Source organism: Barbus barbus, assembly GCF_936440315.1.
Source record: "Barbus barbus genome assembly, chromosome: 22".
Lineage (NCBI taxonomy): Eukaryota > Metazoa > Chordata > Actinopteri > Cypriniformes > Cyprinidae > Barbus > Barbus barbus.
In genome coordinates, this window is record NC_136750.1 from 3,987,963 (window position 1) to 4,002,800 (window position 14,838).

Here is a 14,838-nt window from a genome sequence, read left to right on the forward strand (position 1 = left end):
TCAGAAATATTTTTTTTAGAAGGCAAGAATATGTTTGCTTGTGTCTTGATTAAAGAATGTTAAGGTATATGTACTGGAAAGCAGGAGGAAGAAAATCATTAAAAGCAGCGTGAAAAGGTGAAAGATTATTAAACTTTCTCCTATCCTGGTTTAATATTCATTGAGAAAAGTTGATTTCCTCTCAACATGTGAAAACCGTGGCTCTGTGGTGCTTATGAAATCCTTTACATAAGTTTGGGGCTGGACTTTCTGACCAATCAAAGGCAGAAATGTTAATGTTTAATGACGCTGATGGTGCAAATGCAGACAGTATATAAGCAGTAAATGACATTGTAAACTCTGACTGGGCCACTGTGTGTTTACTGCATGTCTGTGAGGTAGCCTAATCATCAAAGCACTAAACAACAATCGCAATTAACAAGCCAGCATGCTAATCTGTAATACAGTTAACAGCAATTACCAAGGAAGATTACACGAAAAAGCACTTTGAACTGCTACAAATGTTCAAAGCTAATATAGCTGTATAGGAGAGGATATTAGTATGTGTGTCTTTCTGAACGTCTCTCGCTGTCTCTGTGTGGAGGTAATGACTCTCCCAGTCGTCTTCTCCTTATGTTTAGGGGGCTTTAACGGCCTTCTCCCCTGAAACAGAAGGAGAAGCTGAGTTAACACCTCCACCTACAAATAAGCAGCGAGAGAATAGCAATGTCTCAATTCAAATATATAATCTTGGGGAGCCAAATACCCTGTCTTGCAAAGCTGTCTGCAGTTATTATATCTATGCGTGTAAAGACATGTTAAAAAACACAAACTCACCATTTTGAACGATATCAGAGCTGTCCTGCAAATAAACACAGGAAATGGGTAAATAGACCACAAGCAGAATAGCAGTCTTTCTTACTTTTACATACACTTCTTTACTTTTAAGGGGACAGCTTACCTCTTTTGGTTTCTGTACTGGTTGTGGTATAATGCGTCCAAGCCCCTGTACAATCCAGCCAACCATACTTGAAAACAAATTAAATATAATGCATGTCATAAAATACAATTATATAAAATGTCATTATATATAAAAACATTTTACATTTATCCAAACAATAAAAAGCTTCAGATACACGTCATGGTCACAAAACAAAAAATACAACAAACAAAACCAAACAAAATGAAAAAATAAAATAAATAAAATTAACACAAACAAAACAAAATAAAAAACTAGCAAGCAAAAAGAACAAAACGAAAAAACAACAACAAAATTTTTTAAAAAACAAACAAACACAAAAACCAAAAACAAATAAACAAAACAAAATAAAAACACACAAAAATAAAAAAGCTAATAAAAACTGAAAAAAAAAAAAAAAAAACGAAAATGAAAACAAAACAAAACAAAACAAAGAAAACAAAAACAGAAAAAAACAACAATACAAATACAAAACAAAAACAAACAAACAAACAAACACAAACAAACACAAAAGGTAACATACAAACCAAAAACAAAACAATGTATATTTATTTAACCAAGGAGTCAAAGCTTGGTCTGTTAACATAACCATAGACATTATAAGGGAAGCAGATGGACACTTACTTCGTGCCTTTGGAATCCTCAACTACTTTAGGTTGCTCAGGAGCTGCAGGTGCAGATGCTGGTGCAGGTGCAGGTGGAGCTACAGGTGCAGGTGGAGGTGCTGGCGCAGGCTCAGGTGGAGGTGGAGGTGCAGGAGCAGGTGTTGGTGCAGGTGCTAAATAGAAAAAAGAAAATGTCAAATGCAGACCACTCTGTCAGCAAGAAAGCCTAACATTCTTGATTTTTAAAAAATGTTACCTGGCTCTTGTTTGCAGGGAGTCACAGGTGCAGAAGCAGCTTTCTGGGCAGGTGCATCTGTACCAGCGGAAGGATGAAGATGGACAGGAGAGTGAGGAACTACTTTCTCTAAACCATGCTTAATCCATTCTATTACCCTGAAAGAGAAAGAAACAGATAGGCTAAAGTTGTTCAGCCAGAATGAGAGTTCATATTAGCTTCTGACAGCTGAGAAACATATACCTGGGAGAGAAGGGCACGCTAGCAGCGTCTGGCTCCTCATCAGACACAACCTCCACCACAGGAATATGAGGCAGTGGCTCAGCATCTGGTGAGAGTGAGAATCATGTCACATGTGTTGTGTCCTCTCTCATCAGCCCTTTGAAATGCAAATTCTGAAAGCCAAAGTTTATACTGTTCTATATGAAGTGGTATTTAAGAGGCTGGACTCACCACGAATGTCTTTGACCTCTTGCACCTGTAAAGAGATGAGGAACACCAAAGAACTCTTACTGCATTAGTTCTTGACTTAGTATTGGTGTGAAAATTAAAGGGCCAGGTGATTGGCTTGCATTTGAGTTTTTAATCTGTCTATATTATTTAAAGTGTCACTCATTGGTGTTTGTAAGAAGGTTTTTAAGCATATGTCGGTATTTCTTCAACTCCAGTCATTTTTGCCTCTGTAAACTTTGAAAATGTAGAAAATAAACTCACTAGATGTTTATTTATTATTCTCACATACTTTTACTCATATTTTAACATATCACGTGCCTATTTTATCTTGCAATGGTCAGCCAAAATTTGTGTATAATTTGTAATCAATATTATGAGTATTTCACTCATTATTTCATATGGTTTGTAATTTTATGTTTTTATTTATAACATTTCAAAGTTGAAAGTCTGGGGCTGTGACGAGTAAAACAAAAAGCATTTGAAAAATATTGAAAATTGAAGCATTTGAAAAATAGCCATAAATAAATAAATAAAGTGTTATGTGATCTTCCCCGTGTTAGTTTTGATAATGGTTACAGTTGAAGAAACACCACAAATGCAAGCAAGCATGCCCGTTTTAAGCTGCTAGCCACGCAAGCATCTGATGTTTTTGATGTAGCAGGGTCAAGTTACAGCAGGATAGTTATAGAATATAGCAAGAAACTTTCAGATATTTGAAAGGCAATGAAGCTGAAATTATGAGTATTTCTTGAAGCCTTTGAAGACTCAACCTATAACCGCCTAAAGCAGTCCTGAAAAGCTCATCTGCAGCAATCAGCTTGTGTTTACAACCTTAATTTGTTGTGATGCTATATACTAGGATGATAACATAGCTGTAAGGAATTGAGTAAAAGTAGAAGTCATTAATATTCAGCAGTTTTGACTAGTTGTTATAAGTGGTTCTTGTTTACTTGTGTTCGAACCGGCTGATTACTGTGAGCAGACAGAAACGCAGGCGAGGATCAAAGAAAGGAGCTCGCATTTTGACGGAATCCACTCTTGTGGTGGAGTTTGTAGACCAAATAACTGGAATGAATGTCTCACTGCATACTTAAAGGGGACATATGATTGTGCAGTCTTAATGTGTACAGTATATAGACATGTTCCAATATTGACAATTAAAATTCATAGACCATTTACTATAACTGAACTGCTAAAATTGGTAATTTGGATGAACCAATGGTAACATTGGACCACCCAGATTTAAATATCAGCACATATTCAGCAACTTGCCCTGCCCTAATGATGTAATGATGAAAAGTGTAGAATATGGCCCCTTTAAAGTTGACTTGAGGGACAGAGGAGGGAACAGCTAGCATGATCCTGATATAGCTTGCTCCAAAAACACTGTACTTACTGGAGGATCCACTTTAACCACTGGAACTGTAGGCTAAATGGAAATGCAATGAAATTCTCACAGAAGTTCAAAAACCTAGACACCTAAAGGTGTCTGTGGACATGAAATGCTCCATTATCGCTAACTCTAAAAATGAACTCCATTAACTCTAAAATGCAATCTAAAGTAAGGAAGTAAATAAATAAAATATAAATTTAAAAAGTCTTCCTCATTCAACTTTTTTATAATAACAATGCTTTTTTTTTTTGGTAAAGGTAAATCTTGTTTTCATAATTCACATTTTAAAATAACAAATAATAATAACATTATATATGTATATATATATATATATATAGTTTCAAAACTGTATTGCAATAAAACGTAGCCAAAGAGATAAAAGATTAACTTTAATTACATCTAAAGTATTTAAAAATAGATTATTTCTGAAATAGGTTAAATCAAGTAAAAAAAATAATAATAATATAAACAAACTATATGTTCCAAAAATATAAAAAAAAAATATAATTTTTTTATTGTACATTGTGAGGCTGCTGGACACACTTCTGTTTTCATAATCTATGTTATTTAAAATTTTGAATTTAAATTTGTTTGAAATGGTTGGAATATTAAACACATGAATGATCATTCTTCCATGAACAGCATAACAATGTAGTCATTAATATGCTTCACAAATTATAACATGTATAACTAATAAGCTTATGTAGCAAACTGCAGCAAATCCGGCAAACTTGTTGGAGGAAATATTATAAAATAACCAAATCAGCAATCATACTGCACAAAGCCTCAGTGTCTTATGGGTTAGTGAATGTGTGCGGTGTGTGTCTATACCTCAGTGACCTCCTCCTCCGGCTCTGTGTGACCCTTGCATTTCTCATCTGGCTGTGGAACCACTTTTTCCAGTCCCTGCACAATCCAGCCTATCATTCCAGCCCTGATGGAAGAGGAGATACAGTAAAGTCCATCAGCTGCTCTGGGCATAGGTGAGGATGTGAATGCATGCAAATAAGCTGCTTTGCTATAAGTCAACTCTAGATGGCAGCAGGGGACAGTAGAAACAAACAGGTTTGCCCAGTGGGCGCCAGTGAAGCAGTTATATATATATATTTATGTATAACATTTTATGCTCAAGGGAAGCCAGTCTGCATATTACAATGCTTAAGTTTATGTCTGTTCAGCATGAGGGTCTTTAGCCTTGAGCTGTTAATATGGAAATACAGCTCAGTGCAATAAAGTCTTTTGCGTGTGTAGCATGCAAAGACTCTCCATGCTGGTCTGCAGCAAAGCTCTGCATGTTTGTGCATGACTTAATATCTGCTATAAGCTACTCACTGGTCCGATGCGTTACTGCCATCCATGATACAGTGATGGAAAAATGTGTGATACTCATCAAAACATTCATTTAACAGGCACACACACAGATACAAATGTGAAATACACAAGTATTCTTGTAACTACATGAAGATACGGAAAACAGCATACACAAAAAATAAAACTGAATCTGTATGATTGAAACTATACCTGCTGCTCACTGCATTTCCCTCATGCTGTTCAATCCATGGTAAACAAAATGAGAAAAGGGTCAAGAATAAAACACATACATGTACATTATCAGGCTTGTGTAAATCAAAAAGCATGGTTAAAATGCTTGAAATTAGTTCACCAAAAAAGTTCTGTTTTTAAAATGTACTAAATTTAAATTCAAAGTAGCAAAAAGAAGGAGAGAAAAAGATCATTAAAATATTTTAAAAAAGGTACTGATTAAATTAAAGAGAGTTTCTTATCAAAGTAACCTTAAAATAGTTTTACAATTACATAAAGGAATCTGTTTTCCTCATTTTTCCATGCATGTTGTTAAGCTTCAGGACACAACACACCAGATGTTAAACTGAAACATCTGCCTGGAAACTTGCCACCTAAATGTTAAACATAGTTGTTTTTGACACTTTGACTGTGTTCACACTTGAGTTAAATTAATCTTCAGCAATGTCTAAAAATAGCATGTATTGCTTTATTTCACATTTATGATGACTGAAGAAGGTGTCTGCACATAATGACAAATGATCATATTTGTGATATGGTAAACACAAAAAAGCTGAACTTCTATCCTTATTAAAATGGACAAAAACAGCAAAAATGTAAGTCACAATGACCTGTAAAATATGTACGTTGCACACTGGCGATCTAAAAAAAATAAAATAAAAATAAAAAGTATATATTTTTGCCTTGCAAATATAACTTAGCATTAGTGCAAGTATTCTGTTTCAAATTTCAATAGTAATTAAATACAGCACTAAAAATTGTCTCAAGTTTAGTAATGAAGTATAATTATTTAAGAACTGTAAGCTAAAAGTTATGCTATCAGTTATTTAGACTTTCAAGTGAAGAGATTAAAATATGATTCACCATTTTGTGTCCCTGTGCTATGTGCCGTTTTCAACTCGGTTATTGGAATCATTTATATACCTGTTTAAGCTGGATACTGTTACCTTAATTGAGGCTGTTCATTCATTTAAAAATTCATTGTTTGCGTGCCAACAAAAATATAGCTCATATTAATGTCTAATAGAACTAAGACATAACATAACAATAAAAATTGTTGTAAATTCTAAAGATTATGAGATTGTCAACTACTTAATTTATTTAATTTAAATAAAAAAAATATATAAAAGTCATCCTTTCAGTAAGTTTTTCTTTATGCAATCTCACCAATTAGGCATTTTTTATTTTTTTTAGCTTACACACATTATTTAGATTCAGCTTTATTATGTGAATGTATGAGACAGAAGTCATGAAAATACCTTAACCTCACTGTTGGCCAGTTTAGAGGAGTTTACTGGCTGAGGGAGAGCACTGCTGAACCCATGAGAGAGCCAACTCAAAACCCCACTCTGAGAGCTGGACAGAGAGAGAGAGAGAGAGAGAGAGAGAAAGGAGGAGGCATAGAGAGCAGTAATTAGGTCTGGCAGGATTACAGCGTCTAGAGACACTGAACGCACATATGTCCCACACACACACAAACACAAACATAACATCACCTGTTTTCCTCTGAGACCTCCTCCGTTGACTTGGAAGGTTCTGTAAAATAACATCATGAAAAATGAATGAACAATATTCTCAGGTCTGTATTTTTTCTGTGATTCAGTGTTGGTCATTGATCAAAACTGCTGTCAAATTTGATAGAGTGCAAAGTTACCTTGTTTTACTTCGTCTTTTTTCGTCACGTCCTAAAGAACAGTGCAGAGACAGTGAAGACATGCTTAAACAGTGAAAGGTGACTCAATATACATGTACACAAACTCACAGTCGCTGGTGCTGCAGTGGAAGCATTCTGGTCCTCCTCTGCCAGCTTCCCAGGAGATGCTGGAGGCTGGGGAACAACCTTTATCACCCAGCTAAACATGCTGTCAGAAATACAGATCAACACAGCAAGAGTCAATGTCAAATAAAGATGTCCAAAGAACTGTCCAACTAAAGCAGTGTTGGGGAGTAACTCACTAAACTCTACTACCTTATATACATAGGAGTAGTTTCAAGCAGAACAGATGTTTTCAAAACAGAGTTGCTTTTTCAGTTTGAGCAGTTTTAAAGCCTGAACTCAGGTAATAATCAAACACGTTCACGTAAACAGTCATCCCTGCCATATATAGCTGAGAAAGTCAGACTCATTAAAGCGAATCGGATCATCCCGATCAGCCGTTTCTCTTGTCCACCTCTGCAACGTGGAACTAGGCCCTGCATCTGTGAATGGCCGAGACTTCCGATTCATTAGCCTATACAGTGGTGTGAAAAAGTGTTGGCCCCCTTCCTGATTTTTTATTTTTATGCATGTTTGTCACACTTTAATGTTTCAGATCATCAAACAAATTTAAATATTAATAAAAGATAACACAAGTAAACACAACATGCAGTTTTTAAATGAAGGGTTTTTTTATGAAGGGAAAACAAAATCCAAACCCACATGGTCCTGTGTGAAAAAGTGTTTGCCCACTCCATAAGAAATGTATGACTCCACCATAAGAAAGAGACTGGGCAAAAATGGCCTGCATGGCAGAGTTCCAAGACGAAAACCGCTGCTGAGCTAAAAAAAAAGAACATAAAGGCTTGTCTCAGTTTTGCCTGAAAACATCTTGATGATCCCCAAGACTTTTGGGAAAATACTCTGTGGACTGACGAGACAAAAGTTGAACTTTTTGGAAGGTGTGTGTCCCATTACATCTGGCGTAAAAGTAACACAGCATTTCAGAAAAAGAACATCATACCAACAGTAAAATATGGTGGTGGTAGTGTGATGGTCTGGGGCTGTTTTGCTGCTTCAGGACCTGGAAGACTTGCTGTGATAAATGGAACCATGAATTCAGCTGTCTACCAGAAAATCCTGAAGGACAATGTCCGGCCATCTGTTCGTGACCTCAAGCTGAAGCGAACTTGGGTTCTGCAGCAGGGCAATGATCCAAAACACACCAGCAAATCCACCTCTGAATGGCTGAAGAAAAACAAAATGAAGACTTTGGAGTGGCCTAGTCAAAGTCCTGACCTGAATCCTATTGAGATGCTGTGGCATGACCTTAAAAAGGGGGTTTATTCTCGAAAACCCTCCAATGTGGCTGAATTACAACAATTCTGCCAAGATGAGTGGGCCAAAATTCCTCCACAGCGCTGTAACAGACTCATTGCAAGTTATCGCAAACGCTTGATTGCAATTGTTGCTGCTAAGGGTGGCCCGACCAGTTATTAGGTTTAGGGGGCAAGCACTTTTTCACACAGGGCCATGTGGGTTTGGATTTTGTTTTCCCTTCATAATAAAAAACTTCATTCAAAAACTGCATGTTGTGTTTACTTGTGTTATCTTTGATTCATATTTAAATTAGTTTGATGATCTGAAACATTAAAGTGTGACAAACATGCAAAAAAATAAAAAATCAGGAAGGGGGCCAACACTTTTTCACACCACTGTATGCTGTAAATAGAGGAATAACAAAGTGCAGTAAATGGTAAATTTGCGCTACATTTATAATTACAATAATAACCTGACAATTGACAATTACAATAATAACCTGACAAGAAAAACCAGTACGTTAAAAACAAATATGATTGAATCTAGTGAATCGGTTCGTGCTAAACGGTCCAATCGCCCATTATTGTGATTTGGTGCGTTTGGGTGGTTCATGTTAAAATGATTCGCCGACTCGAGTCTATGTATTATGTGTCATTTTTAACCATCTGCAAGTTGCATTTAGTGTAAGTTTACCAGATAAAGTTGGATACGCACATTTATTTAACGCTTTGTTTCAAACAGCAGTGATGAACAAGAAAATAGTGATTCAATGCTGCAAACAAAATTCAATTCTACTGTAAAGCAGCTCTTAAAAGACAATATGCAGTCATCATACAGCTGAAATCAGTTCATTGTTGATTCAGTTTGCTTATGGAATTAGTTTAATTCATATAAAGCAGCTCTCTCACCAATTAGACAATTGTACATTTAGCCTACACAAATATCAAAATATGATGCTTTTTGTTTAATAAAACTCATTTTGAATGCCATTTTCAGTAAATGTAAATACATGTTGTTATGCATATTTGTTCATGCACAGTCACAGTGACCAGTGTGACATAAGGTGAATCACATGAATACTGAGTAAATATAAATATAAATACATTTCATAATCATAGTTCTGCTAGACCGGAAAGCTATAGTTTCGATATAACTGAAAGTAAATTCAATACTTCAATAAGGACAATGCCAGCTACTACGACTGCATGTTGCTTGCAAAATGATTTTCTTCTGAAGGGCTTTTGAATGTATTAAACAGACTGTCAATCATTTTGCACGTTTGAGTTTGCTGATATGTCTCTGAGGAGTGACGTTTTCGACAGAAGGTGTGTGATTAAAGTTAAAACAAATAAGCTGAAATTGCTTGCAGCACCTGCCATAGTTTGAAAGCAATTGCCATGACATATGTAATATACATCTAACTGTTTCTCACTCTTGGTCATAGGGGTTTTGCTCCAGTGGGATCATGGCTGTTTGTGTGGGCTCCTGTCACTGTTAATCACTGATAAATGCATCTGACCCTAATCTCTCCTGGCTTGAACATCTGCGGAAACAGAGCAGGCCAGCTGTACCTGTCTGCCCACACTGCTCCACTTTACACCTGAGCAGTGAAAGATGGACTTTGTTTTGCGGTGGTCTTACTGGTGGGCTCTGTTAACTCGATTTGCTCACAACATTCCAGGTCAGACATTTCGCTGTACATCATCAGTCATACAATCTGCTTTGAATGCATTCAAACCAAGACACACTCCCACAACTGCAGATTTAAATTCTTGATTCACTTAAAACGCCTCCAACTCTGTTTGGTCCAGTGATCAGATACTGTTTTAGCAGCAGTCCATGTGCAGTACAACCAATAGAAACACAACTTCACAAATAACACCAAGCCAAATTGAGAAGAACAGTTGCATGATTATGAGTGAAATGCAGGATGCAGAAGGGTCTCGGAGCAGATGGGTGAAAACACTGAGCCATAGAGGAGACTCATGGACTGGTGATTTACTGCTAGTCAAACCAGCTGTCAGGGGGTTCATACGGGTTGGCATTTGAGGATGGGTGAGGAAATGAGCTGTGACCCACTTCAACTCCAGTATTCTCTAAAACCGAGTTCGACTTCTGTATATTTATGGCATGGAAATTCAGCTAACACCAATTCTGATACATATTCTGATATTTAAATATTAAATCTGATATGTAAAATTTTATTTGATCATATTTTCAATTAATAGAAAATGCTTTACAATAAGATTCCATTTGTTAACGTTAGTTTAATATATCTGTTAACATGAACTAACAATTAAAAATACTTCTAAAGCTTTTATTAATTTTAGTTAGTCAATTTCAACATTTACTAATATATTATTAAAATCAAAAATGGTTTGTAAGTTCATGTTAGCTCAGACACATTAAACAATATTAACACAATGAACTAACATTAATAACAATTAATAAATACTGTAAAAGCAACAACAACAACAAAAAAACGGTATTGCTCATTGTTAGTTAACATTAGTTGGTGCATTGTTAACCATGAGACATTTGGAAAATACCAAACGACCAAATACCAAAATATTTAGTCTTTATTTACCTTAACTTTTTCAAAAACTGGCCTTGTTGTTATGACCCACAGAAATACACACAAAAAAATTGGTGTAGAACCAATTTCTACTCATAAATTGTTAGCAAATTTCACAATTAATTACAAAGAAATACATAATTCAACATGAAACTTCAATGAAAAATACTGAAATACGTTCTTGTAAAACATACTCTAATAATCTTTTATTAATAAAATGTAAAAAAAAAAAAAAGTAGAGAAAATTCAACCATAAGACACTTTACAAAACCTCATACTAAAAAAAACCCATTAATTACTAAATACAAATGTGAGCCTATTAAATGGACATTAATATGAATATTTCAGAGTCTTGCTTGTTAAATGTTGGCAGACGCAGTATTTACCTGTAGTGTTCAGCAGAAGACGGTCATCCCAGAGAGAGGCTGAGGCTGAAGGACGGCCAGGTGGGAAGTGGAGGGATTATCCATGAGAAAGCACAGCTAACGGGATTAGGCTTTCTCTGGAACGGATGGAGAGGGAGGACCTGGACTTGGACTTCATTAGCTCCACACAATCCTTCTTGCAGCTCAGCCCGTATAGGACCTGAGGAGTCCAGAACAGAGACTGGGACAGAGAAACCCCTCAAATAGTAGCCAATGCAAATATAAATTGTGCATTATAGTTTGTCCTGGGCTGGTTTGGTTGCCTCATTGAAGATTTACCTCAATGCATTATTATTATTAACCTTTTCAAACCTCTACAATGTGAGTAAATCACATGCATATATGATTTTGAATAAGGCTAAACAGAATAATGTCTTTAGCCAATATTAAATTGTTATATTTTACAGCAATTTAACAATTGAATGTTATATTGGTGTAAATGTCAATCGTGATTAATTGCATCCCAAATAAAAGTTTTTGTTTGCATAATATATGTGTGTGTTCGGTGTATATTTTTTTAATGTATATATAAATACACACATACAGTATATATATATATATATATATATATATATATATATATATATATATATATATATAATATGTACATGTCTATTGTCAGCAGATAGACACAGGACACAGAGGTAAGTGCAATACTATCAACAGGTTTATTGAGTAGTAGCAGAGGGGAATGAGATGAGCAGAATGTCCAGGTAAGCAGGCGGGGAATGGGAATGTCTCTAGGGGCTTATCGGAGTGTGAATGTTCTTATTCCTTTTCCAGGGGATCCGGAGGTAACAGTGGAGCGTGGAGACAGGGATAGGAACACTGGAGCAACTGGTAAGTAGACAAAAGGTAAGTGGGTCAGGTTAGTCAACAGGGAATGTTTGAGACCAGGCAGTGAGTGAATGGGAGGAGTGCAGAGATATAGTGTGAAGTGTGAAGTGACATTCAGCCAAGTATGGTGACCCATACTCGGAATTCGTGCTCTGCATTTAACCCATCCAACGTGTACACACAGCGCCCGGGGAGCAGTTGGGGGTTCGGTGCCTTGCTCAAGGGCACCTCAGTCGTGGTATTGAGGGTGGAGAGAGCGCTGGACATTCACTCCCCCCACCTACAATCCCTGCCGGCCCGAGACTCGAACCCGCAACCTTTGGATCACGAGTCCAACTCTCTAACCATTAGGCCACGACTTCCCCATATAGTGCTGTTGATGAGTGCTGACAGGTGGCGGTGATTAGAAATCAGGGGATTGGGATCTGCTGAGTGTCGTTATTGGAGACTGCGGTGACTCTCTGACATCTATATTTATATTCATGTAATTTATATTTGTCAGTCCTCTGTCATTTGTGTCTTGTGTTCCCGCCTCTTGTGTCCATATTTGGTTTAATGTTTCCTGTCCTTGTTTAATGTGATTATCAGTTTATTGTGTTCAGCTGTGTTTCTGTCATTAACCTGTGTATTTAAGTTCCTGCCTGTTCAGTTTGGTGTCGTCTGGTCTACTCGTTACTCCCCGGTGTTCCTGTCTGTGTCAGCCCTGTCTTGTGTGGATTTGATTAAAGACTGTTATTTTGAGTTTACATCCTCATCTGCGTGTTCCTGTATACTCGTGTGTGCACCGTGACAATATTATAAACATATTTAATATATAAAAATAAGATTTTTCTGAAATATATATACATGTGTATTTATATATACATAATAAATATACACAGTACACATTATGTAAACAACTTTTATTTTGGATGCGATTAATCGTTTGACAGCACTAGTTACTACCTTTATTTTTTTTTTTTTATAGTCTTCGTTTTAATTGTAGTTAGATTCTAGTAATTTTGTTGCATGTTTCTGTCATTTTTTATTAATTTTAGTCATTTACTTCAGCTTAAACTAAATCAAAATGAGAAATGTTGCCTTGGCAACTAGCTGAAATATAATACGTTTATTTTTTCATATTTAATTTCAGTTACATTATTTTAAGCAATGGAAATGTTTTTATTTTATTTGTTTATTTAATGATAATAACTTTGCCAGTATTTAATTTCTCCTTGCCTAAAGGACAACCAGTGAAAACTGTCTCATTTCACCTCAATCTCCCCGATGAGATTCATTTCATTGGTGCAGTTATGGTTTAATCTGTTTGAAAGGTTAAAGCTGCAGGTGAGTTTGTGAGTATGATTCAGTGAGATATTATTGCTCCGGGAAGACATCCTATGGTCATAAGACAAAAATACTAATGTCCTAATTTATCTGGTCTTTGGGGGCCCCTCAAACCTTTAGAAACGAGCTGTGATATCATGAACGATTTCAGTGTGTTTGCCACTGCCCTTCAGGTGCGGTGACTGTCTCAGTCTGTTGCCATCGCCTCCCAGTTTGCCATCTGGCACATATTCATCAGTGAGATAAGATGCCGTCTCTCGGCTCATGTTTAAAAATTCTCAAAGCCTGAGATGAGTCACTTTCACCTCTGCTCAGGGCTCTCTCGAGTCTGCTTCATTCCTCCTTCCCATATGTCAGCCACCCTGCCACTTATTACAGATGCCACATCACGTCCATGAGCGCAGGACACTTCACACAACAAAGCTGATTATCTGTCCATGTTACGAGCCCCTGCTCCTTATTTCTTTCTTTTTTTTTCTTTCACGAGTGCAACTGCTAATTGGATGGGGCAGAGATTATTACAAACACCTAAGGCCTCTGCCTATTTAAGAGCTGCTGGTGGCACCTCAATGGCAGCTTGCCCTGGGAACTCTGTTTTTGTGTTTGCTTTTGGTCTTGCTTTTCCTTATTCTCTTTTGTTTTAGGATGGTGAGTGATTGCTTGTTTAGTTACCATAGAGTACATAGAAAGCATAGGTAAATGAGTTGACCCGGAAGACTTTTGTTGTGTTTATTTTCTTCCTCAGGAGATAGGAAGTTTTCTTTACTCTTGAGTAAGTTATAGTTTAAATTAGTTAAATTAGTTAGCTAAAGTGCATGCAGCGTCTCTATGGCCTGAGCGATTATGCGTTAGTTTGGCTAGCAGGGCAAACCACATTGAAATTCAGCGTCAGCAAAACAGAAGAAGGATCATCCCCATGTACTGACAGCTCTGACACAGTGTTCTCAATATTCTCTGCCGTCTCTTGGTCTCTGTGTGCTTCAGGAACCTCAGAGGATTCATAGCGCAGCGCTTTTTAACAGTAAAGCTAACATAACTATTTTAAACCAACAGTTTCCAGCTGTCAGCTTAAAGGGATAGTTGTGTTATCGTTTACTCACCTTCATGTCATTCCAAACCTGAATGAACTTCTCTTCTCTGTGTACAAGCTTGTCCAGCAACTCTTTTTCCACTTTCTTTTCACCGTATAGAAAAATACCAGCTTGGACATTTTGCTTTGTGTTCCAAAGGAATAAAAACATGAACAACATGAAGGAACAACATGAAGACACATAATTGATGAGGTACTTTTAAAATATTTTTTTTTTTGGAAAGAGAGTGCCAAGACTAAATTGACATTTGCTTTTGCAAAATGAAGATATTTGTTTTCATCATGTGATACTCTTAGAAGAGTTTCTTCCACTCCTCTGGAAATGAACACATGCAAAATCTCCTTAAGTGATCAGAGGCTGTAATCCAAACAGATTTAAGCCT

At 36.5% G+C, this 14,838-nt stretch overlaps 1 pseudogene across 1 annotated transcript in view; it reads right to left on the bottom strand.

The window, feature by feature from the left end:
- Positions 1-11,232, bottom strand: part of LOC306888250 (cyclic nucleotide-gated channel beta-1-like) — a 32,919-nt pseudogene extending 21,687 nt beyond the window's left edge. Inside the window, exons 1-14 of the transcript in view lie at positions 11,164-11,232; positions 6,949-7,048; positions 6,841-6,871; positions 6,683-6,722; positions 6,446-6,542; positions 5,166-5,191; positions 4,476-4,578; positions 3,648-3,680; positions 2,252-2,276; positions 2,042-2,126; positions 1,820-1,956; positions 1,583-1,736; positions 941-1,007; positions 817-841 (exon numbers count right to left, since the gene is read on the bottom strand). The product of the transcript in view is annotated as a cyclic nucleotide-gated channel beta-1-like (transcript). The remainder of the gene's footprint in view (positions 1-816; positions 842-940; positions 1,008-1,582; positions 1,737-1,819; positions 1,957-2,041; positions 2,127-2,251; positions 2,277-3,647; positions 3,681-4,475; positions 4,579-5,165; positions 5,192-6,445; positions 6,543-6,682; positions 6,723-6,840; positions 6,872-6,948; positions 7,049-11,163) is intronic.
- Positions 11,233-14,838: the final 3,606 nt, after the last annotated feature.